Consider the following 15,930-nt stretch of genomic DNA (forward strand, 5'->3'; position numbering starts at 1 on the left):
GTCCGCGGGCCAGGCAGGTGCTCCGTTTGGCGAGGTGGCAGGTGGCGGCACGGCCACCAGATGGTGAGCGCGGCCCAGTGGCGTGAGGGAGGGTCTGCCGGGCTCTGGTGGGGCATCGCTCCCCTCCCCTGTCGTGTGAGGGCTTCGTGGGGAACCCTTGTGCACCCTTGAGCTCTGGCTCTCTGGGAGCTGAGATTTTCTGAGATTTACATCCTCTCGGTTGCCGAGGCTTGGAGCCGGACCCAGCCTGAACTGGGTCCCAGAAGGATGCCGGGGGTTGGTCCGGAGGAGAAAAAGGAAGCCTGAGGAGGCAGGGCCGCACTGGTGGGGCCCGGGAGGTGAGACGGGGCAGTCGGGGGCTCCCTCTGGCATCTGCAGGGAAGCATGAAAACTTCATGGGATGGTGGCGGGGGGACGGGGGGTGTGGTCTCCAGCTTCTAGCCAGCCATGTGGCCGGTCTAGGCATCGAACGCCGGGGTCTGTGGGACCCACTGAGAGCGCCCGCTCTTCGCCTGTGCACGTGACAGTTTAGAGACAATGAAGGCCTGGCAGTGGAGGCCACAGTCGCTCTGTGGGTGCTGATGTGGAGCCCCGGGGAGGCCGTCCTGCTGGAGGGTGGCACGCGCCCATGCCTTGGCCGAGAGACCAGCTTGCCTCCGCCAGAAAGGGACGGTCGTCCCGGTGAGGCGTGGGCGGCGTCCCTGACAGATGCTGGAGACAGGTGCTCTGTAGAAGGAGCTCTGTGCCCGTCCCCCCACCGAAAGGACCCCACAGCTCCTGCATCCCCGGCGGGAGATGGTGCTGTGACGTGGCGGGGCTGTGGGAATGCCGGGACACGAGCCCCCAGAGGTGGTGGCGCAGCGCGTGGTGGCTCGTCAGCGGGTCCTGAGGGCCCCGCGCGAAGGCCTTGCAGTTCCTTCAGTGTCTGTCCGTGCCTGGGGTCCCCTGGGGTCCCCTGGAGCCAGAGGCTTTAAACCCAGATTCGGTCTTTCTGGTTCCCTTGTGGCGGGGGTCTGGGGGCTGGCAGAGCTTGCCACCCTGGCCCTCCGCAGCGCAGCGCCCGCGGTCCCACTGTGTCGTCGGGTGGGGGTGGGGCCCCGGCCGTGTCCCGCGGGCGGCACTCGTGCTCTCGGAGAGCTGTGATTTACGGGCCGTTGGAACCGGGCACGCGTGTCCACTGGGCGTGGCCCCTGCTCCCGCCATCAGGTCCCTGTGGGGCCCCGGCCACCAGCTCTTTGTGTGTCGGCTGTGCTACGTGCCCAGGCCCTTCCCTCGGGGTTCCAGGAAGACAGCGCCTCATGGCCCCGTGCAGCCCCTGCCCCTCCTTTGACTCCTCCGAGCGCGAGAGGAACAGGCACTCCTCTCTGGTGACCAGAACCCTCTCCTGCCCTGGCCGGTCTTCTCGTGCACCAGAGCGGCAGCCGTGCCCCCTGAGCGTTTGGGCTCTTGCATGAACCCCACGGAGAAAGAGGATGCTTTCCTTTGAGCTCCACCCCGGGTCACTTTTTCCACCTGACTGGAGTGTGGAGCTTTGCTTTTAATTAAGTATGGAAACGAGATCTGTATTGGCTGTGGCCCACTGAGGCAGCCCCACGATGAGAACGTGTCCCGACTGTCCCCCGCTCCCCAGCCCTCAGCCAGCATTTTTCTGCTGCTTCTTGCGCTGCAGGGCCTGGGGGTCGTGGCCTGCCCTTTCCAGGTCATACGATGAAACAGTAGAGGGAAAACGGCCCGGAAGCTATGTGAGTGACAGGTGGGGCATTGGCTGGGGCTCCCATATGTGGGTTTTGTCACCGTCTCTGTCTGTGGTCACCCTGCCAGGAGGGAGGGGACAGCTGGGAATGGGTGGTGGTGGGGAGGAGACGCCTCGCGAGGTGGGGGGCTCCTTGGACTCAGCCGCCTGGGGGACGTGCACTGCCCTGGAGGATGGGTGTGGGCCGGTGCGGCCACCCCTCCCCGGTCTGCGAGGCCTGCGGGGGCCCAGACTGTCCCCCTGTGGCCACACACAGGCCGGGGGCCTCGGAAGGGAGGGCCCACCACTTCACTCCCCTACCCCCGGCCTCTCTCTCTAGTGCTGCAGCCGGGAGCTCACGTGACCGTGCTCCTGCGCCGCTCGGAGCCGACCAGGGCCCCCCTGTCCCCACGCCCTCTTTCCTGAGCATCCTGGCACCGTCACTGTGCTCACTTGTGCTTTGGCACGTTTGTGTGGTATTTTAGTTTTCTGGCATATTTCAGGTCTTAGGTCCTTTTGAGCATCAGCATGGCCTTGGCCTTTTCTGATTCCCTCATTGTATTCACCTGAGTCCATGCGTGCCTTCGGATTTCAGTTGGCTCTGTGGTCCTCAGAGCAGACTTGCGTTACTTCGCCTTCCGGCTCCACCCCCGGGCACCAGATGCCTCCGTGATGTCCACAGTCTCCTTGAGCAGTTGTCTGCCCACACGCAGACCGTGGAGGGTGGTGTCAGAGGCTAAGGCCTGGGTTTGTCTCCAGTGCCTGGAGAAGGGGAATCCCAGTGGCAACTGGCTGCTGGGACCGAGCCTAAAACAGGTCAGGCACCTCGGCTGCTACTTGCGATTGAACCAGTTCTCTCCCTACGACGACTGACAGGAGAGCCGGGTGGCCCGTTTCCTGCTCGTTGGCAGCATATGTCGCTATGACAGAGGTTGAACGAGATGCAGCGTTGGGCCAGAAAACAGAAATCTGTTTTCTCTTGGCATCTTTGTGACACTTGGCTCCAGGGCCCTCCCACTGACCTGCGTGCAGGTGCGGGCACAGCGCCCGGTGAGTACCCTGTGCCCCTCGCTGAAAACAGCAGGGTGACCCTCTCCACCGAAGAAAATACATGTTGTCAAAACAACAAAAAACTCACGCCCAGGGTTCCTAGCTGGAGGAGAATCTCATACGGTCAGCGGGAAATGGCCAGAAAGTGATTCAACACGGATACAGGCCTTTGAGGCTCTGCTGGGGGTCTTCGCCCCTTCACTTGCCCAGAAGCTAGTGCTGGTTGGGGTTGGTTCACCTCTTATCCCAGGTAGTGTTCGTGCCGAGTCCTGCCCTCTTCTCTGCCCTGGAGAAAACACACCGGTCGGTACACGAGAACAGTCTCGCTTTCAAGAAGCCGGTGAAGGATTTCAGAAAACATAGTGGATGGCCGTCGGGCGTCACCTGAGTGGTGCGGACCCCTGCTTGGGCTCGCCTGTGACCGCGCCCTGCCGATCGCCTGCAGACCGCAGCGGGTGTCTGTGACATCGTACCTTCACATGGCAGTCAGATCTTTAGGTCTGAACCACCCGCTGTTAGGCCCAGCCACTGAGCTTGTACCCACGTGACACAAATACAGAAACCGTGTGAGGTACAGCGTCGGAAGTTGCCAGATTGCCCCAGGGTTTGTAACATCCGGTGCTGCGTCCTCCATCATGCGTCTTCCGATCCAGGTACAGACAGGACAGAGAAGCCCGAAAGCCATTTCTCAGGCGGTGTGGTTGGTGGGGACCCAGAAGGCCGTGAACCCAGCCCGTCGGTCAGCGACAGTTTCGCGCCACAGGGGCTCCGCAGGCAGCAGGCGGGCTTGCTCAGTTCACGGAGGGCTGACGGTGCTGGGGTCTGGGCACGGTCGTCCCTCCGCGCTGGCCAGGGAACAAGTGTGTGCCGCGCAGAGTTTGCTGGTCAGACGGGGTGAGTGTGTGGGGACCGTGACAGGTGAACCCGGCCCTAGTAACGTGGGTCGCCTAGTCTCTTGCGGGTTTTCCACAGTGACTGGGCTCCTGCGTGTTTGGTGAGGGGCCCGGGTGGAGCGCACATGCCCGAGCCCGGAGAGCGGCCTGGGGGAGGTGCTCTGCGATGTGGTTCTGCCCGTGCGGAGTGTGCTTTCCCGAAGGAGGCGCGGGTGTCTGAACCCCAACCAGGGAGAGCCCTTCCCGGGGTGAGGAGAACCCTCCTCCTGCTCTGTGTGGCCGCCACTGGGGACCAAGTGAATCAAGAATGACTTCAAGGAACAGTCACAAAGACGCTTGCGGACACAAAGTCATACTTCACCGCAAAATACAGAAATGCACAGTAAGCCTCGTTCTCTTGAGCTGTTTGTGCCTTTGCGGTGAGCGGAGATGGGAGAGATTGGTGGGGACGGTGGTCTTGGAGGACGCGGGCTGTAGCATGAATCGCGAGCCCTCCTTGAAAGTGTTCCCCAGTATCTGTCAGGAGCCCTAAAATGCCCTTACTCTTTACCTGCCGATTTCATTTGAGATGTCTGTCTCGAGGAGCTGATTCTCAACGTGGATCACATCCTTCCTGAATGAAGGACGCTCACGGGGCATTCCTTGCTGTAGGAAGGGCCTGCCGCGAGTAGGGCTGCGGCCCGCTCACGGGGCAGCACCGGTTTCACAACCTCCTGCACACCTTCCTAAAGCAGGGCTCCAAGTAGTGTCCACAAATTGGAAAACTCTCATTACGAATGTCAGATCTCAATAGCATACAAATTTATCTTTACAGGGCAACTCTAGTCCTGTAAAAGCTGAGCGAAAAGTACGCACAGAAAAGATTGTAATGCAGCCCTGGGCCCGCTGTTCCCGAGGCCTGGGTGCTCGTGCTGCAGCCACCGTGTGGTGGTCTCCCGGCCAAGTTTGTTGGCTCTGAATGGAATGGCCACGGACCCTCAGTTCCCAGTGTGCTTTCTTTTTACCTTGAGGGAAGTAGAAACCTCCTGGATGCAACGTGCTCTGTGGGCTCCAGCAGGAGGGGCCGTTGAGAGCCCACTGTGATGCCAGATCTTCGGGACTGGAGTGTGGGCGGCGGTCGCTGGTAGAGGGGGGAGGGGACCCCTGCCCCGCCCGCCCCCCCGCCTCTGCCGCCGTCGGCTGCCGATTTCCTGGCAGGTGCCGAGGCGTTGCCTCTGCTGTGGGTTGGAGCCCTGGCTCGGTGGTGCCTGTGTAGGAAGGCCGGGCAGCCTGGGACACACGCTCTATCTGCAGGCTTCTCAGGGCGGGGAGGGGGCCCGCGGAGCTGTGTGCACATCAGCCGACTGTCGCTTACTTAGCAAGGGGTTTCTTTGTTGGCCTTTTCCAGAGTCGTGCCTTCTCGGCCTGCGGCGGCTGCACCGGCCCTCCTGACTCCGGTGACCGCACCGGCCCTCCTGACTCCGGTGACCTGTAGCATTCCTGGCGGCCATCAGCCGGGGAAGGGAAGGGCCCCATATTTTCAATGAGGTTGGCATGTTCTTTTCACGGGGACACGTTTCTTTTTTACTGACAATTCAGAGCCACACAGTGGATACAGTTCTTTAGAGCAGGAGTGGGTTTCAGAAAAGGCAAGGAAACGTCCCATTTTGCTCTGACCTTGTGGTCCAGTGCGCAGACCGCGCGTCCAGATTTTGTTTGTCAGTGCCGCAGGCCCTTTCCATGATAGTGTTCCACCGGTTGGGATAGTTACAGCGTAAGCAGTATTTTACTCCCCGTTTATGGTTCATTTGCTGGCTGTAACACGGAGGGAAGAATGTGCTGAAATGTATTAATTCCTGATTGATGGGCTGCCAGGGCATTGCCAGGGCTGCTGAAATCGTGGTTTGCCAGCCTGGCTCCTGGCAAGGCCGTGCCTGGGGAGTGACCACAGGCAGCCTGTACACAGGCGTGTGGGAATTGCTGCGGAGGCCGTGGCCATAAACCTCATTTTAGTCTTTGTGCGTGAAAGCCAGAAGCTGGGCACTGGGGAGGGCCACACCCCAGTCTAGCTGTGAGCTGGGTCAGAGGACTCCCAACTGGGGTGTAAGTAGCATGAAGGCACGAGTGGGGTTTGGGAGCTGATGTGTCTGAATGACTGATCGAGGACCAGGAATGGACAGTGAAAGCAGCTTACTCTTTCGTCAATGGCCCCAGCCGGCATTGCCTTGTTGGCGCTGTCAGTGAGAGCTGGAGCGTCCATCAGTTAGAGCAGCGATCTCTTCCAATTAGCCGGCACTCTCACATCCTACATCATCTTCGCAAGAAAGGTGCTTGCAACACGGCTTTGTGCAAGGGAATTTCTTGGCTTCTTGCTGTGTTATCGCCAGTAAAGTGTGATGGCATCTTATGCTAGTAACCTCCCATTTCACCATCCAATTCGGGGGGCACACGGGCGGCCTGCTGGTTCTCATTTAGCACCAGGACTCGCGCCTTGGAGCCCAGCCCCCAGCCAGACTGTGAGCCACGCACGCGAGGGCCGGGCCATATTCCGCCGTGGCCCGCTGCTCCCCTCGCACGCCTGGCACACCATCTGGGCTCAGTGGAGCTCGTGGCTTCTCAAGGGCTCTGACATCTTCCGTCAGGTGGTTTTTCAGGACCCATTTATCGTTTCCTTCACAGACGATCTGTTTCCCATTACTGGTATCGCAGTGGGTATTTTAAACCTTGACAGTTGACCAGTTTATAAACCAGGTGAATGCTGTACCTCATTATATGTTTTTGAGTGTGTTTATGGCTAGTGCTGTTGACCATTCTTTATATTCTGAAGTGATTTACTTTTATAAGTAACTTTGTCGGGTAGTTTTCAGTAGGCTTATATATGTTTTCTCATTGCACAGTAATTTTTGGTAGAGTTTTCCCAAATGCAGATGTTTCCCCAATTTGTTCTACTTTCTCATTCTTTTCCTACTTGACACCATCTAAAATTTGTATATGGTGACGTAGACCCGTTTTCCTTGTGTCCCGGGCTTTTTCCTTGAGAGGGTTTTTCTCACCTGTGCACACGAGAAGTCAGGAGTCTCTGGGGCTGAGACTGCAGTCTGGCTGTCATCATCACCCTGGGTGAGATGTCTGCTCACATGTTTGGGTGACATTTCAGCATGGGGAGCACCCCACATGCACCCCTTGACCCCCCTGGAGGTCGTGCACCCACGCTTTTAGGAACGCACAGTCTTGTGCTGGTCAATCTTTCTTTCCATTTGGCTGCATTATTAATGGTTTGAGTGAGACAGCATTTTGCTGATTGATTTAAAGACCCATTTATCCTTCGAGGAATTATTTTTGACTTAATTAGGTAAAGGGAGTAAATCAGTTTAATGGGTTGATTTATGATCAGTTTGCGCTCTCAGATTATCATGACTCAGGCAAGCTTACTGTCTGTATAAAAGTCTGCCGTCTGCCTTCTGAAGGATGGGGGTCTTTCCGGTCCTTTGATGGCAACACAGCCCAGGAAGAAGGTAGCCTGCCCCTTTCTACTTCTGTTTCTTTGTGTCCCTAAATGCCGTGACTGTATGTGACTGAGCACTTTCGTCCTGTGATCCAACGAGAGGTCCCCAGCGCCTCAGGCGGCCACCGCGGGCTCTGAGGACACGCGTGTCCGTGGAGGTGTGGAGCGCGAGAGACGCGGGGACGGGGTGAGGCCCGCGCACCGGGACGCTGGGCTCACACGTGCATCCCGCTTCTCCGAGACACCGTGTCTGCCGTTCTCCCAGGCAAGCTCAGCAGCCGGCAGAACTTTCTGGGGCCGTGTCACGTTAGGAAAGAGTTTGGTCTTCTTTTCAGAGAACCCTGGGCTCTCGGAGAAGGGCAGCTGTTAGAGCCTGTGTGTTGTGCGTGATGGTGTTTGCGCGAGCACTCCCTACAGTGTGGACACTTGTTGATCTCAGCGTTGTCATTGGTAGAAGTGAGTCATGAGTGAGACTTGCTACATGGTCTTGAATTCAGCAGTAATTTGGATTTTTTCTCTTAACTGGAGAAATCAGGGTTAGACTCTTTCCACCCGTTGTTTATGGAATTACTCCTTCCTCCACCGTGAGCTCTTGGCTGGGTTCATTCACATGCTCAGCACATGTTTATCGAGTACCTGCCGTGTGCTGGGCCCTCGCGGGGGTGCTGGGGACCTGGGGAGTGCGGTTCTGCTCCCAAGGGACGCTTCCCGTTTAGCATAGGGAGAGCACGAGCAACCACCTGGCGTGTGGGGGTGCAGCTGGTGACCCTCGTGCAGGAAACACAGAGGACGGTGGTGCACGTGCTGGTGTGCCAGCGTGGGCCTTCTGTCCTCTTCTGTCTCATGGTGGGCGACGGATGGGCTCTCTGGCAGTCTGTCCTCACCAGAGGGGCATCGGCAGGGGGGCCCGGACTCTCCTTTGGGCCTCAGTAGTGGTTGGGGTTTGTAGACTCTGCTTGGGAACGTCTCCACCGCCTCTGGCCTACTTTCGTTCCCATGGCACTGACCCCAGATGGGATCCCTTCTCTGCCTGCACCCCTGCCGGCAGACGCCCGTGCGAGGAGTTACCTTGACGCGCACCTGTCTCCAGGGCTCCTGCTTCCCTCCAGAAGGAAGCCCAGCTCTGGGGCCCGGCACCCGGGGCTGCAGGATGGTGATCCTCACGAGTTGTTCCTGCCTGGGTCACGGGGACGCCCCACGGGTTTACTGCCTGGGTCTTGGGGACGCCCCCCCGGCGTACGGGCTCTGGGCTCTCCCGCCTTCCCATGCGCCGCCTTCTTCCCCTTCTTGGGGAACGCTCGATTCCACCATCTTTCAAGGCTTAGCCCCAAGGCCACGCCTGCCAGAGCCCTGCCTGCCAGGGGGCGAGGACTCTGCTCTTTTGAACCTGCCGTGCCTCCCACCTGTCCCTTGTCACACTGCTCACTCGCCCTGTGGCCAGTTTTTCATTTACATCTCTCTATAAGTAAGTGGTCACCAAGCATGGTGAGTAAGCCCGGTAAACGGAGAATGGTGAATCAGGGGTCAGTGGGTGAGTGACGTGTCCCCGGCTTCCTCTGGGCTTCCTGCTGGCTTGTCCTCCGCCTTCCCCGAGCCCGGCTCCTACCGTGCAGGTCCTCCGCCCATGTTAATACAGTCCATCCGTACTTCAGCCAGTAGCATTTTGGGTAACAGAAACTCCTCCTCGCAGCGTTATTAAAAAATCAAAGATCTAGTCAAGCCAAAGGACTGTTGTGAAATTAAAATTCTTCCCTTTACAAAAATGACATTAGAGAAGCAAGGATCATTAAAGAGACAGACTTTCCCTTCGCTGTCTGCCTCGGTACCCACGCAGGTGCAGGTACAGTCAAGGGCGCTCCTCCGCGTGGAGCCAGTAGCAGGGCGCCCCCTATGGATGGAGGGGCAGCTGTCCCACCAGCACTGCCCCCCTGCCTGCGGTTTGTGTGTGGGGCTGGGGACCCCTGACTGCGGCCGCGTTGGGGTGGAGGTTGGTTCTTGTCGTTGGGGCCCGCCTGGGGCCGGAAGACTTATGGGTGGGTATGGCCACATCATGCCATCTTGCCTGCCCTGTAGTGAGCGCATCGCCCTTGGTTTGTCCTTGACTTGTGACCATGGTCTGCTGCTGTCCCATCGTGCGCTGACTGTACGTCTGTGGGCTACAGGTTTTCATCCACATAACAGAATTGGGAATTCTGATGGTGGCTTATTCGTAACCTTGAGTTGAACATTCTTTATATTAGCATTAAACATTCGTAGTGCTGAACCAATCTGATCATAACATTAGTTGTTTTTGCTGAGCCACGGAGTTCTGTGAGTTTACAGTCTTGAGTTGCGGTACCGCTCTTACCATAGCAGGACTTTCCCCTCCGCCTTGGAACCCAAGTCTATGTAATTAAGTGCTAAAACCTCCATCACCAAAGTGTCAGGGTTTCAAATTTAAAACTCCCAAGTTGGGCCGTGCGAAAGATTAGACCGTAGAGTGATTCCAGCGAGCTTATGAAGTAGAGAGTATTTTTGATTACCAGTTAAGCTCCTAATTACGTGAAGAGGTTTATTGCAGGGTTTGTGCGATGCGGGTGATTAACGCAGTCATAACAGCCCCGGTGTGCTCCCCTCCCTAACCTGCGCTGCTCACCAGCAGGTGCCGGCTCTCACCCGCGGCTCATGCTTTGTGAGGCCGGCGGCCACACTTACCTCGGTGATCCATGCCGCGGGGTGCCTTGAAGTCACGGGGTCTGTTTAAATTTGAGGGATTTCTCCCTTTGTGATTACCAAGCCGCCCCGTTTGGTTCACCACCAGGGAGAGCCTGGCCGCGTGCCGGGCCTTTTTACTTTCTCGCGCTCCCTGGTCATTACAGGATCCCAGCCTGTGCTACCGGGGCCGTTTCCGGGACCCACGCTGATGTTTCGTGGAGGTGGGCAGGCGTTGTCGTGGGCGCGGAGCCTCTGAGGAGGGAGTCCCCACGCGACCCAAAGCTCCAGTGAGCCTGTGGTGGTGACAGGCTCTTTTGCCCACCACAGGTTTTGTGACCAGGGGAGTGCTGTGGTAGCTGTGAGGTTGTGCCTCTCTAGAGTCGTAGAGGCACAGGTGGTCAGTGAGCGGCGACGGTCCCTCCCTCTCCTTGCAGAGTCGGAGGCCTCCGTCCGTGTCTCGCCCTGCCTCAGTGAGACCGAGAGGCTGACCGTGTCTCGCCCTGCCTCAGTGAGACCGAGAGGCTGACCGTGGTCAGCCTGACTCCGCTCCTGGCCAGGCTCGGCTGCTTCCTGGCACGCTGGTCTCCTGCAGGCCTTTTGTCAGGTGGGCGTGCTCACCTCCGCAGGCTGTTTCAGATGCCGTGGGCCTTGGCATAGGAGGACGCACTCTGCAGACTCTAAGAAGTGCTCTGTGCCTCGGTGGTGTCGGGCGCCATTGCTGTTGGTGACCAGCCTCATCACCCACACCCTTAGTTTGAGCCCATCAACCTGCCTCTTACTTACCCACTGACCCTACCAGTTCTCTGGGTGTGGAAGCATGGACAAGAAATTTCTGCTTTTTGTTTACCCAAGGTAGTTTTTGGATATTGCAAGGTAGTACTTATATCCCACTGTGGTGTCTTCCTTACCAGGCTGAATGTTCTCCATTCTTTTATGAGTTCCTTATACCTACCCAGCCACCCACCCACCCATCCATCCACCCACCCAGCCACTCAGCTGCACATCCACACATCCAGCCACCCACCCACCCACCTGAAGCACCCATCCACCTACCCACTGAATCACCCTCCTACCCATCACCCACCAATCCATCCTTCCACCCAGCCAGCCAGCTGCCCACCCACCCATCCATGCACCCACCAAACCACCCATCCATCCATCCACCCACCTACCCACACACCCACCCATCCATCCACCTACCCACCCACCCACCTACTTTTCCACTGACCCATTCACCCTTCTACCCACCTACCCACCTACCCACTAATCCATCCATCCACCCAGCCAGCCAGCCAGCCAGCCAGCCATCCATGGACCCACCAATCCATCCATCCATCCATCCATCCATCCATCCACCCACCTACCCACCCACCCACCAATCTGTCCATCCATCTATCCATTCACCAATCCACCTGTCCATCCACCCACCCACCCAACCACCAATCCATCCATCCACCCACCCACCCACCCACGCACCTCCCTATCCACCCACCCATGCACTGGCCCCTCCAGCCACCCACCCACCCAGTCTTGTGGGAAAGTCATGACTGGCTCTGGCTGTGCCAGTTGTGCAGTGCTGTTCACACTTTGTAGGATGGGAAGTACTGAATGCCAGATCCCCTCACCCTAATCATTCTGACCCCCAAAGGCTCCACGAGCTTCTCGGAGCACTTAGAAGGACAGTACCACCTCCCTTGGGAACTTCTTCTCTAGGGATGTTTATCTGTAGAAAAGATAGACCTTCGTGAAACCATCCCCGCTGCTTAAACAGTATTTTCCCCCTATTGCAAAAGTCGTAAGTGCTATGTGAAAATTTGTCGCTCTATTTATTCTCTACCCTTCTGTAAAAAGTAAAGAGTGGTGGTAGTTATCCCCTCCCCACCTTTCCCGGGGGCACCACAGTCCTGTCTCTGGCATCTTTCTGAGCAGTGTTCTCTGCATGAGTGTATGTACGACATGCAAAGGCGGGAGTTTTTGATAGAAATGGCGTTGTTGATAAAGATGGGATTATGTTACAAGTTGCGTTTTCAACAATAACATGGCAGGGTAGCATTTTCAAAGAATTTATTTAAATTGTCTCTTAAAGCCTTTTTATGACTGGAGAAGGCGAGTGAGATATTCTGAAGTAGACGGCTGTTTTACATCATGTGCCTTCACGTGTAGTTGTGGTCCACGTGAGGCTGCTGACCTGCCCTGGGCTGGCCGGTGCCTTGTCTGTGTCCCCAGGTGCCACTTGGGTGAGCTGGGGCCATGTTGGCCTCCCTGCCGCCCGAGGCTTGGGGACCAGAGCTTGCCCCTTTCTCAGCTCGCGGCCCGTGGGGTGCAGGGCTCGGCCCTGAAAGGTGGTGTGCGGACAGCGTGGGAGTAGGACTGGGTGGTGCTCCCGCGGTGTGGCACGTGCTGGCGGTGATGTTCGTGCTCACGGGACAAAGTAGGACACAGGGTCTGGTCCAGTTTCAAATGAAACAGGGTGGCCTAAATTCCATTAATTTCAGTCATGTGTTGGGCATAAACATGGCTCTCGAGAGTCCGCGCTACCCCTCCCTGTCCTTCCGGGGCCTGTGGTACCACCTGGCTGGGAGAAGGCCGTGGAGGGCGTGGAGGGGCCAGTCCAGGGGTGCTCTGTGTGGCACCCACCTCCCGTGGCAGCCGGCAGCCTCAAGCAGCTTGCGGGCTGTGTGGCGTGGGTCAGGATTAGCCAAGCCCAAATCCACGTGGCCCAGAGGGCTCGGCACCCCAGAGCTCCTGCTCTGGCCAGGCCCCTGCGGTGTGGTTTGGGGCGCCCCTCCGTGTGACAGCAAGTTCTGCTTGTTCTCTTTTTTCCTTGAATGTACCATTTCCTCCTTTGAATTGTTTCTTCTTTTGAACGGTGGGATTGCCTGGAATCCTTCTACTCCCGTGGTTTCCTCTCGTTGGCGATCTCAGCGGGCAGTGCGCCTGGCCTCTCCCCTGTCACTCGGCGTGGCACACGTTTGGGGGCGATGTCCTACGTGGCACAGGCTCCATGGCTGCCGGCCCCAGGGCTCCCCGGTGGCTCCGCGTTCAGGTTCCCTCCCCGCCTGGTGCCCCTCCTTGCCCCAGGGATGTGGAGACAGCATGCCCAGGGGGAGGCATGTACCTTTGGGTTAAAACCTGTCACAACCGTTGGCCATTTTGGGGTCTTGACTCAGAACCTGTGTCCGCCCCGCAGTGGTGAGGCTCCCGGGCCTCACGGTGGATGGTTCGGTAAGTTAGCGTCCCACCGACAGGACCTGTGCTAAACGTGCTGATTTTGCTCTTGGTGTGGTCCGGGCTGTGACCCCAGAAACCACTGGTGCCCAGTCTCCTGCGGGGACCCCCAGGGGCCGGCAATGCCAGCCTCGGGAGTTTCTGTAGTCGGCTCTGACCCTGTGACTGCAGCGTAGGGCTTCTGGAGTGTTCTGTGCTGCCCTCTGTGCCTTCCCCCATGTGGGCGGGTGTCTTCCCTGGGAGGGTGGACATTTAACTCACTGTGATAATGAGGGTCATTCCCATTCTCTGAGCTTTTGGAAGACAGATCGGCACAGGGTTTCTCTGGGTTAAATGCCATTACCTCATCACCTTGAGGAGTAACAAATAGCCTGTTGTGGGAAGTGACACGTAATGGAGGCTGCCCAGCCGACCTGGTGTTGGATAAAGCAGTAAGCCAGCTGAGCAGACAGAGAAGGGTCTCCGAGGCTCGTGCGTGTCAGCCTGCCGCCTGTGCCCTGTGCCTCTGTGCTGGGGGCCTTGCTGCCCTGGGAGCCAGGGGAGGGCTGGAGGCCAGGCAGGCTTTGTTTCCCTGCTGTGACAGCTGAGGGGACATCTCGGTGCTTTGAAGGCCCTCCAAAGAGAGACTGTTGATGGCAGACGTCTCAGGAGGAGTCTCCTGATGATCGTCACGGAGCCCGCTCCCGGGACTGGAAGGTAACATCAATCCGCTCTAGTTTGGTGGGATGTTGGATTGATTCCGCCCAAGCCAGAGGAAGCCACTTACACTCGTGCCTGCGAGCTTGATCTTCCAGCAGGACGGCGTCATGTCGGGCAGACCTCGTGCGCTTGGCCAGTGAGCCCCGGGAGACCCAGTTTCCTCCTCTGTAAACAGGAGGAATGGATGCCTCCAGACGTCTCGAGCCAACATTTTCCGCGGTGGGGCTCCGTCGGAGGGTGTGCTCAGGCCAGACGTTGGCCTGCGGGGACAGCCGAGTGTGAGGCCAGGCGCCTCGCCGGGCTGCACCAGGGTGAGGCAGAGGGGTGCCCGGGTGTGGGAGGGAGAGTGTCAGCCCCGCGGGGCAGCTGGGGACAGTGCACGTGTCACGGGCACGCGCAGGCTGGGAGGAGGGAGCTCAGAGCCGGCCCGGCCAGCCTGGGGACTCTTCAGCACATCCCGTGTTGGGAGGGGCTCTGGACTTGGTGGGGGGGCATTGCCTCTTACTCACCTCTGCACTCCAGGCCCTGGAGTGTAGGGACAGCGCCACCACACAGAGATCACTGCCGTGTGTTGTCGCATGACCCCAGTGTGGGGACAGCCCGGTGTCCCACAAGGGACAGGGGTAGGCAGTGTGGCTCATGCGTACATCGCAATGTTATCCTACCCTAAAGAGGACTGAACAGAAGGCTGGCACAGGCTGCGGCCTGGATCCGCCCTGGGAACTCGGTGCTGAGTGATGGACGCCAGCCACACGGCCCCTGTGCTGTGCGGTCTCGTTACCTGAAATGTCCGAGCAGGAGGACCCACGGAGGCAAGGCACCGATTGCTGGTTGCCAGGCGCTGGGGGAGTGCCTGCATATAGGCTTGCTTGGGGGTGGTTGAGAATGTTCTGGAATTATGTGATGGTGACAGTTCTCTGACTCTGGGAGTACGCTAAAACCCACTGAATCGTGTGCTTTAAAAAGGTGGATTTTATGGTACGTGAACCGCGTTTCCATAAAATAAACCCCAAACCAACCAGAACACAGAAGGGCTTGTTGAATGAGCGAGGGAGTTGAATGGGTGAGGGGGACGGAGTGACCGTCTGGTCACAGTCCCTACACACGTGCTCCTGGGCGCCCTGGGGACTGAGAGCACAGTTGGCCAGGACACGTCTTCATGAGCGTGAACCCTGTGGGGCCTGCCTGTGGGGACCCGCGTGGCCCGCGTGGCCCGCGTGGAGGGCCTGGCCGGGCTTTGGCACCCGGACGCCCCCCGGCCTGTTTTTGCCATCGTGCGTGTCGCTGCGAGCAGGGAACGAGTGGAGGGTGGCTCCAGTGGCTCTGGCGCGAGGCGAGGCGGTGTCAGGGAGCCTTCCAGGAGCCGCTGCTCGAGGCCTCCTGCAGCGCGAGCCCCAGCGCCCTCTGGGAGCGAGCGTGGCATCGTGGTGCCGTGGGGGGGTCGCGGACGCGGGCTCTGGGCCGCGCCCGCTGTTTGCGCCCCGTTTCCAAAGGTGCAGCGCTGGTGATAACAGACGGGTGACAGGGGTTAACGAGCTCGTCCGCGTGAACAGCGGAGAGGAGCGCCTGGTGGCCAACAGCTGCTCAACAGGTGTTAGCAATTATTACTCTTATAATTATTGTCATTTCTGCCCACTTAGAACTTTCTAAATATATTCTCAGTGGAATTGCTTCTTTTCTTAAAGATTTGCCTTGCAAAGATGCCGTGCATGTTGGCAAAATAAAACAAAAGTAAATAAAAAAGTAGAATACTCAATTTTTGAAACATTTAGGAGTTTCATGCTGGAGGATAGCAGTTTTTATAAGGATCTGAAATTAGTCCTTTCAAACTTCTGATAAACCATTTCAATCAGGCATCTGTTTTGCATTTTAAAAGTTTTTTTTTAATGTTTATTTTGAGAGAGAGAGAGAGAGAGAGAGAGAGAGAGAGAGAGAGGGAGAGAGAGAGAGAGAGGCACCAAGTGCTCGAGCGTGTGAGTGGTGGAGGGCCAGAGGGGGCAGACAGAGGATCCGAAGTGGTCTCTGTGCTGACAGAGAGCCCAACGCGGGCTCGAACTCACAAACCGTGAGGTCGTGACCTGAGCCGAAGTCGGACGCTTAACTGACTGAGGCTCCCAGACGCCCCACGTTTAAATTTTCTCTCTGGGTTT

The 15,930-nt window shown here is 57.9% G+C and overlaps 1 protein-coding gene across 1 annotated transcript in view; it reads left to right on the top strand.

Moving 5' to 3' along the window:
- The window catches only part of TBC1D22A (TBC1 domain family member 22A), a 324,756-nt gene that overhangs the window by 167,597 nt on the left and 141,229 nt on the right, over positions 1-15,930 (top strand).

This window comes from Lynx canadensis, chromosome B4, assembly GCF_007474595.2.
Source record: "Lynx canadensis isolate LIC74 chromosome B4, mLynCan4.pri.v2, whole genome shotgun sequence".
Classification (NCBI taxonomy): domain Eukaryota; kingdom Metazoa; phylum Chordata; class Mammalia; order Carnivora; family Felidae; genus Lynx; species Lynx canadensis.